Source organism: Pan troglodytes, chromosome 2 (assembly GCF_028858775.2).
Source record: "Pan troglodytes isolate AG18354 chromosome 2, NHGRI_mPanTro3-v2.0_pri, whole genome shotgun sequence".
Lineage (NCBI taxonomy): Eukaryota > Metazoa > Chordata > Mammalia > Primates > Hominidae > Pan > Pan troglodytes.
Window position 1 is genome coordinate 160720137 of NC_086015.1, and position 13116 is coordinate 160733252.

The 13116-nt window shown below is 42.2% G+C and overlaps 1 protein-coding gene across 1 annotated transcript in view; it reads left to right on the forward strand.

Moving 5' to 3' along the window:
- The first annotated feature begins 12201 nt into the window (after positions 1–12201).
- Positions 12202–13116, forward strand: part of SLC66A1L (solute carrier family 66 member 1 like) — a 34905-nt gene continuing 33990 nt past the window's right edge. Inside the window, 1 exon segment of the mRNA XM_054682615.1 lies at positions 12202–12284. The gene's annotated coding sequence lies outside the window, so the exon portion shown is untranslated.

Below are 13116 nucleotides of genomic sequence, written 5' to 3' on the forward strand. Positions count from 1 at the left end.
TACAGGGAATGTCACGGATGCCCAACCTCAGTTATTACAGTCATTAAACTGGTTTTGTTTCATTTCATAACATTCACTAGAATGAATTAATTTCCAAAGCTTATTGGGCTGTCATTTTGTGATATAAGAAAACAAAAGAAACTTACTCATTACGGTGACTAAAGAGAAGGGAGGTAACTTCCAAGTGTTAGTTAATTGAAATGGAATTCCCTATCTGATAACTATTTCACAAAAGTAGCATTTCAAACCCAGCTTGTGGAGCTCTCCATTGAATGAGAAATGGGGCAGAACCATCTGTCAGCACATCTTCTTGAAGCTTCCTTCTAAAGGAGAGCCCTTCAGGCTGGGTGTGCGGCCCTCACACCCAAGGCACACTGCTGACCTCCTTCCCTGATAGCCGCTCTTCCACTTAGTCATACCAGTGCTTCCTGACGTTTAAAATACCTGAATTTTTGGTAGCACATTTGAGGAAATTAAAAGGCAAACACTTTTTTAAAAAAATAAAAGCAAATTTCAGAAAACTTTCTATAATTATCCTGTTATTTTTTCGTTTGCCCATTGACACCATGTAGCTGCTTGAGTGGAAATGTTTACTGGCCCAATAAAGTTCTCCTGTGTCCTCTTGGGAGTAGAGCTCTTCTGGGTTCCAGTAAACCTGGGCTCTTTCTGTGGCCCTGATTTCCTTTCCCATTTCTGCCTTTGCCTATCGCAGCAAGTTGACCCCTGCCCCACACCACCCACCCAAACAGCCTTGCTCCGCCAAGTACCCAGCCCCTCACTGACCTCACCTCAACTGTGTAAAAACAAATTAGTCACACTGATCCAAATGTGTCTGGATGGATTGCCCCCCCACACATAGAATATGAGTCGAGGGGGAACTTGTTTTCCATCTCTGGAGCAGCCTTATAGAAAGGCTTAAAAATCTTCAGCCTCACAACTTTCACAGAGCCACAGAGCTTTCCTCTGTAGTCGGTGATTGTCTGTATCTGGAAGCCATTTTTAAAAATAGAAAAGGAAATGTCTTTCACTGTTTTAAAATGCACACACTGGCAGGTAGTAGTGATAGCTATTTCAGTACCGCAGACACCACACTGAAAACACTTTCTATACTTTACCTCATTTACTCCTCACAGCAACCTTTACCTACAACAACAGCCAGCATCTAAAAAGGCACTGTTACTATTCTGTTTTTCAGATGGGATGACTGAAGCTTAGAGAACAGTAAAATGACGCCCTAAAGTCACACAGCTACTAACAGAGCCATGATTTGCACCCAGCCAGGCTGAGCTCAGAGACAGCACTCCGAAATGCCTAATTCAGTGGCTATTTCATTTATATTCATTATTAATGATTCAAGTTTTCTGGAACCTAAGACTGCGAGCTTACCTAACCCAGGTTCTCCTTTCCACCTGGCTACACTCATTTCCTTATTTGATACAATGCCTTCTTCCTTATATGGTTCTTTACGAAGTGTAGTCAACAGGCTTTTAATTCATTGCTTCCTGCTTCTTTAGTCCTCTCCCACCTTCAATAGATCTCGGCCACAATACTGTTTCCTCTCTACTGTTTTTTACTCACATCTTCCACAAGGGGGCACATTCTGACCATAAAGCTTTGAGGCTCTCCAGTCAGCTAAAATACAACCAGCGTCACACTAATGCTTTCATTCTGTTACAAGAAATGCCTTTATTCAAGCTACATTCCTCATTGTTATTTCACGTAGGGGAAACAACAGTAAAAAAGGAAACCATATAATTTTTGTGGACTGTTTGACCATAATTCATTCACTGGATTTCTATGTTAGGTATGGAATCCATTAAGCAGGATATTGAAGCTTATGAATGGAAACCTAGTAATTCCTCTTTAATAAACATGAGTTACTTTTATTTCTTAAACTTTATTAGGCATTTACTCAAAACATTACTCAGAAATGTTTGTTAATAATATGAATGATGATTTTGATTCCGTTTGCGTTATTACTATGTCTAAGGGTCCAAAACACAAAGTCTGGATTATTCATAAAGACTGAGAAAATGGCTGGCATTTGAATGTAAATCTTAGTGCTTGAGCCTAACTCCATCTTGACACTTCTCACCAACCCAGCAGGAGTGTCTGCTACCACAGTGGCCTTTTTGTGTAGCTGAGGAAACCAAGACATGAGGAGATTCGTTCAGGCCTTATAAGAGTCACATATGGGGAATAGGCCCGGTTCTTGTCAGCTCCCTGAGGCTGCACTGGTCACCAAGCAGAACTACCGCAAGAGGAAAATGAAGAATGAAAGAAATATGAAGACAATTCTAATATTAAAGGCAGGCTCACCTTGTCCTCTTTGCCTGCCAGACTTCTAAATGCTGGATTCCTCCCGGTTTAGTTTCAGGCTCTCTTCTCTTCTCCTTCACTCTTCCCCTAAACAATTGCATCCACTTGCAGGACTTTGAATATCTCCCCAGACCTCTCCTCTGACACACTTCCCCTGAGTCATAGCTAACTGCCTGTCTGAAAACTCCATGTGGAGGACTCCTTGCCGTAGTAAACTGAGTAAGTCCAAATTGAAGCAATTGATTTCCTGCCACGTCCCTGAAAAAGCATCACCATCCTCCCAGCATCCTCCTTTCCCAATTTCAGAAAACGGCCCTGATGTCTACCCGGTTACTAAAAGCAGACCCCTGGGAGCCACACTGACATCCACCTGTGCCTCTTCCCACACTCAAATGCATCAGCCAGTCCTCTTGATTCTATGTCTAAAATAGATCTTGTATTTTTACACTTTTTTTTTTTTTTCCATTTTGTGTTCAAGTTTCCGCAGTCTCTGGCCTGGACCACAGCAGAAGCTTCTCCCTGGAGCACTGTTTCCATTCGTGTTCCTCCTTCCACAATCCAGTCTCCACACAGAAGCCAGATTAGTCTTCTTAAAATATAGATTTGACTATTATTTATCCTGCTTAAAACCCTTAACTTCTCCTGACACATGAAATAAAACCTCAATTCCTTATTATGGCCCACAATGTCCTGTACCCTCTGGTCCCCACCACCTGTCCAGCATTAATCCACTGCTCACTTGGCTCAGCTGCCTTCTGTGGGACCCAGAGCAGGCCATGCTGCCTCGTACCTCAGGGCCTCTGTGCTGGCTGTTCCTTCAGGCCTTCCTTCACCACCCTAGCTAGGTCAGTCCTGGTTATTTTCTAGTATTTTAATTTTTTCCTTTCTGACACTTCTCACAGCCAGTAATTATTTTGTTAATTTAGTTGCTTACTCATTTATTATCTCCCTCCCAAACTATGTAATTCCAAAGCTGGTTCAGTCAATAAAATCACTATTCATAACAGAGATGGATAAAAATTTGAATAGTCCAATTAAATTAAATAGTAGTCAGACTAATTAAATAGTCCAATTTTATTTGCTAATCCCTGTTCTGCCAAGGTAAAAAATGTAATATGAATTGAAGTGGTCCCCTATCCATTTCCATGGGGTTGTGCACAATTTGTAAGGGGATTACATGGGCACCCCATTAAGATGTCCATGTTCTCTGTCCACACAGCACCTGCAATGACAACTATTGTCCTTCCAGGTCTCTGTCAAGTGTTCACAAAGGCCACCAGAGGGACATTCTCTTCCCAATCACAGGCGTCCTCCATCCAATGAATCTCACCACTGTTTCTATCAGGTGCAATCCACATCATTTTGCAGCTCCTGCACCATGCTGGGGTCTGGACGGACTGTGTTGTTGGATGAGGCGTGGTCTGTCTCAATATGACTCTGCAGTCTTTCCTACCTGGAACAGGCACTAAGCCCCTTTTTCAAGACCCATCAACATCTGGACTCCTATTACCCCTCCTCCAACTCTCCTATATTTTCAGTTTAGTTCAGTGAATCATTTCCTAGAAGGAAGAGTGGAGGGGACAGATAGGAGCCTTGCTCTTATCTTTAAGGTTCCTTACTCAAATATTTTATTCTGTATTAAGTCTGTGTGTTCCTCTGAGGGCCTAATTTTTTGAAACACAAAATCAAAGAGAAGCTTTTTTCTCTGCTTACTGTTTTCATATCACTTTCCCAAATCTATGAACCCCAAAAACATAATTAGTTGAATTGGGGGAAAGAACTTCAAAAGGAGATGGGGATATATATATAAATTAGATAAGTTAAGGGTTCAAAATATCTCTCCCTTACACTAGTATTGTGCCTGGTACATTGTTAGTGTGTAATAGGTATTTGTAAATTAAGAATTAATAATAATAAATGAATGAATACATGTTCAGCATTGTCAGAAAACTGCAGTTAGGCAGGAAGTCCAGATTACAAATTAAGAGGGACAAATTCTATTCTTTACCTTCCTGCTGAGTGCTTGATCCTCTACAGTTCACTTAATTATTCCATTTCGAGCCTTCACAATAGACACATATTTATGGTTGATTCTTCATAGATGATGATAGCCATGTTGCTGAGTTCTTTGAACTCCTTACAACAAAATATAAGAATATGACAGTTTATAGCCTTTTTACAGATCAGTTTATTATACTGTCTTCTCTATGAGCAGAATACTTTCAAGGATTTTTCCATTGAATTGTTTTATAAGTTTACGCAAGTCCTTATGTGTTAGGTGAGTCTCTTGAAGGCAGCAGACGGTTGATTGGTGAATTCTTATCCATTCTGAAATTCTGTATCTTTTAAGAGGAGCATTTAAGCCACTTACATTTAGTGTTAATATTGAGATGTGAGGTACCATTCCATTCATCATGCTATTTGTTGCCTGTATACCTTGGATTTTGCTTTTTTGTTTTTAGTTTTTAAATTGTATTTTTGTTTTATAGGTCCTGTGAGATTTATGCTTTAAAGAGGTTCTGTTTGATGTGTTTCCAGGATTTGTGTCAAGATTTAGAGCTCCTTTTAGCAGTTCTTGTAGTGTTGGCTTGGCAGTGGTGAATTCTCTCAGCATTTGTTTGTCTGAATAAGACTGTATCTTTCCTTTGCATATGAAGCTTAGTTTTGCTGGATACAAAATTCTTGACTGATAATTATTTTGCTTGAGGAGACTGAAGATAGGGCCCCAATCCCTTCTAGCTTGTATGGTTTCTGCTGAGAAATCTGCTGTTAATCTGATTTTCCTTTACAGTTTACCTGGTGCTTTTGTCTCACAGTTCTTAAGATTATTTCCTTCATCTTAACTTTAGATAACCTGATGACAACGTGTCTAGGCAATGATCTTTCTGCAGCGAATTTCCCAGGTGTTCTTTGTGCTTCTTGTGTTGGATATCTAGGTCTCTAGCAAGGGCAGGGAAGTTTTCCTTGATTATTCCCCCAAATATGTTTTCCAAACTTTCAGATTTCTCTTCTTCCTCAGGAACACCAGTTATTCTTAGGTTTGATCATTTAACATAATCCCAGACTTCTTGGAGGTTTTGTTCATATTTTCTTATTCTTTTTTCTTTGTCTTGTTGGACTGGGTTAATTCCAACACTTTGTCTTCGAGCTCTGAATTTCTTTCTTCTACTTGTTAAATTCTATTGCTGAGACTTTCCAGAGCATTTTGCATTTATATAAGTGTGTCCATTGTTTCCTGAAGTTTTGATTGTTTTTTATGTATGTTATCTATTTCGTTGATTATTTCTCCCTTCACTTCTTGTATTGTTTTTTGGATTTCCTTACTTTGGGCTTCACCTTTCTCTGGTGCCTACCTGATTAGCTTAATAGCTAACCTCCTGAATTCTTTTTCAGGTAAATCAGGGATTTCTTCTTGGTTTGGGTCCATTGCTGGTGAGCTAGAATGATTTTTTTGGAGGTGTTAAAGAACTTTGTTTTGTCTTGTTACCAGAGTTGGTTTTCTGGTTCCTTCTCATTTGGGTAGGCTCTGTCATTTGGACACCCAAAAAGTGTCCAAATACTGTTTAGGACTTTGAGTACAAAGGACACCACTGACTGCTGGTAGAGTGCAATGGTGCTATCACCTTTAGAAAAATTTGATCACCTTTACAAAAATTTGTAAAATTGAGGTGATATATACCCATGGCCCAGTATTTCTACTTTGTATTAAGATCCCTGAAGAAACACACATATATATATGAACCAGAAAATGCATAAGAATGTTCATAGCATCATTTCTTTAAACACTTCCTGTCAACCATCCCAAAAAGAAAACAAAAATAAAAAACATAAACAGAAGACTAGGTAAATAAATTGTAGAATATTCACTCAATAAAATAGTATACAGCAGGGAAAATTAATGAACCAGAGCTATAACTTTCAATGTGGATGAATCTCACAAATGCAATTAAGCAAAAACAAGCATATAAAGAGTGCAAATATTTGCAGACTATAGTTGTTCACAGACATTCTCGACTTTCCACTTTGTAATCAAATACCAATATTATTTGGAAAATTGCTTCCCATAATAAAAGGGATCTTGCAGCTTGGTGTGGTGATGTGATTTAGTTCTAGAAAATGAGCTGCAAGTGGAAGTGATGATTATGATTTTCAGGAACTTCATAAAGGGGTTTTGCTGAGCTGCTAATGACCCTTTCTTTTGCCCTTCTACATTTTTCCCTTCTTCTAGCTCACAATGTGGACATAATGATTGAAATTCTAGCAGCCTACTTTACACTAGAAGATTACTTTAAAAATGGAAACTGTGAGCTAGGATGATATAGAAAATAGGTACCTGGATTCCTAAATGCCACCATAAAAGCTCTGATTGGCCTACCTCCAGATTTCTCTAATGTGATAGAGGAATAAACTTGTATTTTGTTTAGATTACTGTCCTTTTGTTGTTTTCTGTTGTATCTATTTGTTTCTATTTACGTCTGATACAGATGTGCATAAAATACAGAGGTAAATAACATCTAAAAACATGTAAAGTAACTAGCATGTGGCAAAGGCATGGGAAAGCACACAACGGCAATCTACAAATTTAGGACAGTGGTTACTTGTGGGCTAGAATATAGCGGGAGAAGATGGGAGATGTATATCAACTTCAATCGCATTTTGTTTTGTTTTATTCTTTATGCCTTTTTGTGTATCTTAAATACTAGCACAATATTGTTTAAGATGTTTAAACAGAAAAGGCCTCTGGAGTTCTTGGAGTATAAAGCATATGGAATTATCATTATGAACTCTGCATTCTATCTGCCCTTCTCAAAACTCCTTGGCCTCTGATGATCTGAGTTGAATAAACTGCTGATTCTCTTGGCTTTTTAATTTTATTTTCTGTTTTAGATAGAGTCTCACTCTGTCGCTCAGGCTTGGGTTCAGTGGTGCAATCTCGGCTCACTGCAACCTCCACCTCCATGGTTTAAGTGATTCTCGTGCCTCAGCCACCTGAGTAGCTGGGATTACAGGCACCCAGTAATATTTGTATTTTTGGTAGAGAGGGAGTTTTGCCATGTTGGCCAGGCTGATCTTGAACTGGCCTCAAGTGATCTGCCTGCCTCAGCCCCCCAAAGTGCTGGGATAACAAGGGTGAGCCACTACGCCCAGCCTTGACTCTTCCTTGAAGGCCAAAACAGTCACTCTGCTTACTCCCTCTCCTCTAGCCTACTCTTGCCCCTCAAAGATATTCAGAACTTGCAGAGAAGGCTTTCTTCAGCCAAAAGTCTTTCCAGTTTTATAACACATTCATACTTCTTTTCCAAATGTCACCTCAGTCTGTGTTTCTAGAAAGGAAGGAGTAGAAGGAAAAGGCAGAGGGCCTCTATCATCTCTGTGCCTAGAGATGGAGTTTGGTTCTACTTCACATTAAGCTTTCCTTTGTTCATATGGCATTATTCCAAAGGGCTGGCAAAGCAGTTTTGTTATGTGGCTGGTGCTTGGTGCTTGGCACATCGGGCTGCCATCTCCCCACCATGCTAAGAAGATGTCAAACATGAGGGGTGTTGAGGAGCATGCCAAGAACAGAATAGCTTCTACAATGACAGTAAACAATTTCCCCTCTGGAATGTTTCACAAATGGGCTGATGGGATTAGACAGCATGCCTTTCTTAGAAGACTTTATAGACACAATCACTTATATAAAGATGAAAGTGGTGTTTGGGGGAAAATGCCAAGTTGCAAATCTGAGGTGGAGAAGACATTCCATTAACCTTGTATCTACGAGGCTGTCTATTAATTTCAAATGATAAAGGGATGTCAGATAAAGCCAATTAGCATAAAACACTCCTACTCAGCTTTGCAGACCTTCGACAAATAGCAGCAAGGATGAAGGACATTTGGGGATGGAGCTTTTCCAAGGGAATATTAAAAGTGATTATGTCTTCACTTTCTTTCATCTTGTGTTTTCTATGTGCTAAGTCCCAAGGAAACTACTAAGTGATTTCTTCAATCCATTCTTCTTCTTTTCTTTCCTTTATGATTTAATGCCCTGGATCTTTGCAGAAAAGAGACAAATGGTGGCATATTCTTCTCAGGAAGAAAACACATGATTACACCTGATGTCCAGAATGACTGGAAGTTCCTCTACCTGCTGGGGAGCTGCCAATTTGAAATTCTTGGTGCAATTGTAGTGATGAGATTTTTACCTGGGATTATTTCAGCACTTAAGAGTGAGGATTGAGGCATGGGTGAACACATACAAATTTGGTTTGTGTGGCGGTGACTCTGTATTCCAAATATATCTGCAGGTATACTATTGCAGGTACATTTTTGAGCATTCACCTTATGCTTGTCTCCAGGTAGATCAACATGGGAGACACAGGAGGCATCTAAGGCATGAAACTTTTTACTGCTGTAAAGAACCTGGGAGCAAGGACCATGCCTTTCTCATCTTTGTTTCCCCAGTGCCTGATATGTAGTGGGTGCTCAGTTATAATTTTTGAGTGAATAGAGCCATAGACATCAAACAACTAAAAACATAAATGCTAATATTATATATAATAACTACCAAAATGTGATATTGACCGTAAGAGCTATAGAAACTAAATAATTTAGAGAGACAATAATAATTACTATAGCTAGAATTTAATGAATGTGTTTTATATACCATGTGCTTTTCTTAGTGGTTTACATTCTTTAACACATCACAAGAGGTAAATATTTGAATGACTTAAGGCAATGCTTCCTTCTCTAACAAATTCCAAAATGTCCAATGTCCAATGGCTTCAACACAATGCAAGGTTTTTAATTAATCAATTTATTTTTTGTTGCTTCATGATCGGTATGAGTATTCCTGCAGGCAGGTAGGTTTTCCCCAAATGGAGATCCAGAGGGCCCAGGATCCTTCCATACCTTCTTGCGCTCTCATTTCTAATGTGTAGCTTCCTGGTATGTTCTGGGCACTGACATCAAGCTAGCAAATGAGGGAAGAACAGGTGGAGAAGGTGTGCCGACTTCCAAACCACATTAACAGAAAGCAACATACATCACTGCTGCTAACATTTTCATTGAAATAACCACATAGCCCCACATACATGCCAAAGGAGGCAGGAAATGTAGTTCCTTGTCAGGCAACCACTTCACAGAATAATTCTACACTGTGGATGGGGAACAAAAATCATTTGTCCTTGAGTATTTTTTTCATTTCCGTTTTGAGGTTGAAGACATTGATGTATAGAGAAGTCAAGCAACTTGCCTGAAATCAGAGTGGTGGAGTGTATTGTATTCCTTGGAAACATTCTCTGCCTTTCAAATCACTGCATATTCTTGGGTGTTTACTTTGTCAATAATTACGGATGCCTATTGCTAAATCAGGCACTACTAGATGTAACAGGAAGATAATATGGAGATCAAATTAAACTGAAAAATAAAAGTTCATAAGGACTGTCCCATCCATGCAGCCTCTCCTCCCCAGTCTTTGCCGGGAAATGTGTGGTTAGTTTTGATTGTCACACACACTGTGGTACTACTCTAATTTAGTGATCAAAGCCAGGGTTGCTAAATGCCCTATAATGCCTAAGACAGTGTGATTCTGTGAAGAATTGTTCCATCCAAAAATCCAGTGGTGTCCCTATGTGGCACTAGACTAAGGCTGTCCCTTCTGAAATGTCCTTAAATGTCAGTGTGGAGAAAAGTTTGCTGAGAACAAACTAATAGAGTGGTTTAGTTGGAGTGTAGACTCTGGGGTTGGACCCTGACACTTATAAGCTAGATTAGGGGAAGTTAGATTATGAAAACTGTTTAACTGAGAGAATGACTGAAGCGGATCAGGGAGCAGAAGGAAGAGAAAGCCTACTTGGAAAAGATTTAGTTCTGTGTGGATACAGGCCAGGGTTACTATAAGGAATAAGAGTGAGCCTCATTAAGCAGAGAGAGGCATAGGGAGTGAAGTTCAGACCCTGTCCCCTGGATGTTTCCAGTCTTGAATGGAAGCACGTGTAGCACCGCTGGAGGGAAAGGAAGAAGGCAACTGGGGCTTAAGAAGGATGAACAAAACACTATTGTGTTCTGAGGGTAAGAAGCCTCTTTCAGTTTTTTTTCATTCCTGTTCTTTTTTGTGTTCTCTCTCCATGAAGTGCTAGTTTGACCTCCCACTGAAGTGAGGCTCAGTGTCAAGACTCTGATGATGATTATTGCATCATCCGTGGAGCACTTACTGTGTGCCAGACACGTGTGGTTCTAAGAGCTTTTGCTATGTTCTGTACTTACAAAAGGGTGTCTCATTTAACCCAGCCTCTGGAGCTGTGTCTGGCACATGGTGGGAGGTGATTTATTAATTGGAAATAAAAGCATGAAGGCATGCACGAGTGCGTCCTCACAATAATCTGCCCATTTGGTAGGCATTCTTTCTAGGTTAATAAAGATGAAGAAACTGAAACTGCTAAAGGTTCAGTAACTTGGCTCAAGTTAAATGGCATGATCCTAATTTCGATCTCAAAGACCACAGCATGCTGAGCTGTGGGTGGAAAGTGTGAATAGGAAACTATTAGTTTCCTATGGCTGCTGAAAGAAATTACTACTTGGTGGCTTAAAACATTCTCCCACAGTCCTGCAGGCCAGAAGACTCAAACGAGTTTTACTGGGCTGAAATCAAGATATTGAAGTGCCACACTCCTCCCCACAACGCTGTTACCTCCTAGCCTCTTCCAGCTTCTGGTGGCTGCTGGCATCCCTTGGCTTGTGGCCACATCACTTCAGTCTCTGCTTCCTGCTCACATTGCCTTCTCCTCTTATATGTGGAAGCATGGAAGGGCCCTCTGCCTTTCTTTCTAAGGATGCTTGTGATTGCATTGGGTCCTACTGCTAACGCCAGAAAATCTCCTATCCCCAAATCTTTAATCATATCTGCAAAGTCTTTTTCTTTTTTCCTTCCCTAGAATATAAGGTAACTCTTCACAGGTTCCAGGCATAGTATCTGGATATCTTGGGATTAGGGATAGAGGGGGAGGGCATTATTCAGTCTACAACAGAAAGCCTAGTTTTTTATTGTATGCAGTACAAAGTGTGTGTGTGTGTGTGTGTGCGCGCGCGCGCGGGCACATGTGATTGTGTGAGCTTGTGCATACGACTACGTGTTTACGTGTAGTGTGTGTGAGTTCGGTGTACTGCAACTATGCGTGTGCAGCCCGTGTGTGAGTGGGAGTGCTTTGACTGCTGCAGGGTGTGAGCACAGAGGGAACGCAGCTTGCAGTGGCGGGGGGCCGGTCCTAGGCCAAGTTATCGTCCAGTCACCTGCAGGGGTCACTGTTTGGTCCCGTTGTCGTGCCATCCTCTGCCCTGGCTTGCCCTCTTCTCCGCATCTGTGGGCCGCGCGGTAAGCGCGAAGAAGCCGGCTGCTGCGTGGCACACGGGCAAACTGGCGGGCTTTGGCCTTGGGCGCGGCCCGCAGATGCGTGCAGCATGCGGGGCTGTGGAGCGCTTATTGGTTTTTCTGTGTGAATCTGGGGGTTTTCAAAGAAGGGACAAGGCTGGACAGGACCTTAAATCCTGCTCCAGGAGGAGGCAGCTGTTGGCCAAAGTCTCTCCACCCCCATCCCCAGTCGGCTGGGGAAAAAAACGAGGCGGGGTGGGGGAGGTCGTGTCCCAGGGGTCTGACAGTGGAGCCAGGACGTCCGGGAGCTGACAATCTAAACGTGACCTGGGAAGGGGCGGTAGCGGGAGTGGCTGCTTCCCGGGAGGTGGTGCTCGCAAATCTGGCAGCTGACTGGGTGGGGCGTGCCTTCCCTGGCAGTCGCGGAGGGGAAGGCTGAGGGTGCCGGTCCCCGCCCCGCGTGCTCAGGCTGAACAGCTTTTCTTCCCTGATCTCTCGGAGGCGCCGGCTGCTGGCCAACGCAGGGCAGCCTCCTGCGTGCGTGCTGTGGGTTTCTCCTTCAGTTTCCTCTCATTGCCTGAGGTTGGGCCCGAACACGGCGGTACATTTCCTTGAGGTTGGTAAACTGCCCCTGTGCCTCGCTGGATTTTGCATGGGTAATCTCGATATTCTTTCTGATGGGAAACCTAAGACCACCTTTGTACAGAATGACCCCCAGTCCACTGTGAATCTCGCTCATGAGCGTCTGAAAGTACCGGCGCGGGGTGGGGGCAGAGATGGGGTGGTGGAAAATTCAGCTTCTCCGGCCCAGGGTGCCGGCCCAAGTGGACCAAACTTTGAGAACCGTGCCGTAGAAACATGAGACTATCTTGAGGCCAGCAGGACTCCTGGAGCTCTTTCTCCTTTGTAGAGCGCTTGGTGAGGTGGGAAGAAAGGCTACTTTGCCCAGTGAGCCTGTGCAATGTTGTGTGACCTCATAAGAGCATACCACTGCCAGTCCCTCCCCTCCGTGGCCTTATGATCTTGGGCAAGTCACTTAACCCCACCAAAGCCTGACTTTTCCCCTATCTCTGTGAGAACTGAAGGCAAATCTGAAAATATCGCATACAGTGCCTAGCACGTTGCAGGCACTCAATAAATGCTATTTATTATTATTATTATTATTATTATTATTATTATTATTATTTTGAGACAGAGTCTCACTCTGTCACCCAGGCTGGAGTTCAGTGGCACAATCTCGGCTCACTGCAACCTCTGCCTCCCGCTACCAGCCATTCTCCTGCCTCAGCCTCCCAAGTAGCTGGGATTACAGGTGTGCACCACCACACCAGCTAATTTTTAAATTTTAGTAGAGACAGTTCCACCATGTTGGCCAGGCTGGTCTCGAACTCCTGGCCTCAAGTTATCTGCCCGCTTTGGCCTCCCAACGTGCTGGCATTACGGGCGTG